This window comes from Rhinopithecus bieti, unplaced genomic scaffold (assembly GCF_001698545.2).
Source record: "Rhinopithecus bieti isolate Rb0 unplaced genomic scaffold, ASM169854v2 scaffold_18921, whole genome shotgun sequence".
NCBI lineage: Eukaryota > Metazoa > Chordata > Mammalia > Primates > Cercopithecidae > Rhinopithecus > Rhinopithecus bieti.
This window is the reverse complement of record NW_016810178.1, coordinates 3805966-3808082: the sequence shown is the minus strand read 5'-3', so window position 1 is coordinate 3808082 and position 2117 is coordinate 3805966. Positions and strand designations below refer to the sequence as shown.

Genomic DNA, 2117 nt, shown 5'->3' with positions numbered 1-2117 from the left:
GAATTTTCAGCATTTTGCACTGTTTTTTTCTCATCTTTGCAGATTTATCTACCTTTGGTCTTTGCTGTTGGTGACCTTCAGATGGAATTTTGCATGGTCATCCTTTTGTTAATATTGATGCTATTGCTTTCTGTTTTAAGTTTTCCTTTTAACAGTCAGACCCCTCTTTTGCAGGTCTGCTGCAGTTTGCTGGAAGTCCACTCCAGATCCTGTTTGCCTGGGTATCACCAGCAGAGGCTGCAGAACAACGAAGATTGCTCCCTGCTCCTTCCTCTGGAAGCTTTGTGCCAGAGGGGCACCCACCAGATGCTAGCTGGAGCTCTCCTGTATGAGGTGTCTGTCAACCCCTGCTGGGAGGTGTCTCCCCATCAGGAGGCACAGGGGTCAGGGACCCACTTGAGGAGACAGTCTGTCCCTTAGCAGAGCTTGAGCACTGTGCTGGGAGATCTTCTGCTCTCTTCAGAGCTGGCAGGCAGGAATGTTTAAGTCTGCTGTAGCTATGCCCATAGCCGCCCCTTCCCCCAGGTGCTCTGTCCCAGGGAGATGGGAGTTTTATCTATAAGCCACTGACTGGGGCTGCTGCTTTTCTTTCAGAGATGGCCTGGCCAGAGGAATCTAGAGAGGCAGTCTGGGTACAGTGGCTTTGCAGTGCTGTGGTGGGCTCTGCCCAGTCCAAACTTCCTGGCAGCTTTGTTTACACTGCGAAGCGAAAACTACCTACTCAAGCCTCTGTATGGAAGACGTCCCTCCCCCGACCAAGTTCGAGCATCCCAGGTTGACTTCAGACTACTGTGCTGGCAGTGAGAATTTTGAGCCAGTGAATCTTAGCTTGCTGGGCTCTGTGGGGTGGGATCCACTGAGCTAGAGCACTTGGCTTCTTGGCTTCAGCCTCCTTTCCAGGGGAGTGAGCAGTTCTGTCTCACTGGCATTCCAGGCACCACTGGGGCATGAAAAAAAAAAAACTCCAGCAGCTAGCTCAGTGTCTGCCCAAATGGCCACCCAGTTTTGTGCTTGAAACCCAGGGCACTTGTGGTATAGGCACCAGAGGGAATATCCTGGTCTGCAGGTTGCAAAGACCGTGGGAAAAGTGTAATATCTGGGCCAGATAGCACCATCCCTCATGACACAGTCCCTCAAGCTTTCCCTTGGCTAAGGGAGAGAGTTCCCTGACCCCTTGTGCTTCCCAGGTGAGGCAACACTCCACCCTGATTCTGCTTGCTCCCCATGGGCTGTACCCACTGTCTAACCAGTCCCAATGAGATGAACCAGGTTCCTCAGTTGGAAATGCAGAAATCACCCCCCTTCTGCATTGGTCTCGCTGGGAGCTGCAGACTGGAGCTGTTCCTGTTTGGCCATCTTGCCCTAATCATCCCCAGAGATAATTTTAAATTGGGAAAAAGCTGATTCAATATATGAGAATCATTTAATAGGGTGAATCATTTCCAAGGCCCAGCATATGCCCCCACTCACTTCTGACTGGCTAGTGGCTTCTTTTTCAGATATAACCTGTGCTACCCACCTACCTAAAGAGAGCAAGAGGCTTAGGGATGGTCTAGCCTGGCTGAGGCACTGGCAGTTAAAATTGACTTTTGTTTGTAGAGCAGAGAGAAAATTGGAACTATAGTTGTACTGTGGACAAGAGCAAGCTTACAAGACAAAAAAAAAAAAAAAAAGAAACACCATGAAGACTTAAATCTGAATACAAGGCAGTGATGAAATCTGAAAAAGAGCTCACCAACAAAGGGCAGAAAAGAGATGTAGGGCAGATTTGGGGAAAATACCCTGACTAGATGCCCTGAGTCCATGGAGCCTGGGAAGAGAAACCTTTTTGTTGGGAACCTATTGCCCTATGCTCATCAGCATTGAAGGGCTTTGAAGTCAACTGTCTTCTTCTGAAAGCCTTCCCAGCCTGTTACCCACAAGGAGACACAGGAGTCCTTGATTTCAGTGTCACCCACCCTATAAGTGATACAGAGAAGAAAGAACCCCAAAGAATTAGTGGTGTAGCTACAAGAAAGAAGAGAATAGATCATGGACATAAATAAATAAATGCCACAAAAACGGATGCCTTTTAGATAGTTTTGCTAACCACAGGCAGAAAGTGGCTGGCATTTCAA

General features: G+C 48.4%; 1 long non-coding RNA gene across 1 annotated transcript in view; it reads left to right on the top strand.

Annotated features, from left to right (window-relative positions):
• LOC108541829 (uncharacterized) overlaps window positions 1-206 on the top strand; it is a 9961-nt gene extending 9755 nt beyond the window's left edge. The window contains exon 4 of the long non-coding RNA XR_001889078.1: window positions 175-206. This is a non-coding gene — a long non-coding RNA (uncharacterized LOC108541829). The remainder of the gene's footprint in view (window positions 1-174) is intronic.
• The last annotated feature ends 1911 nt before the right edge of the window (window positions 207-2117 follow it).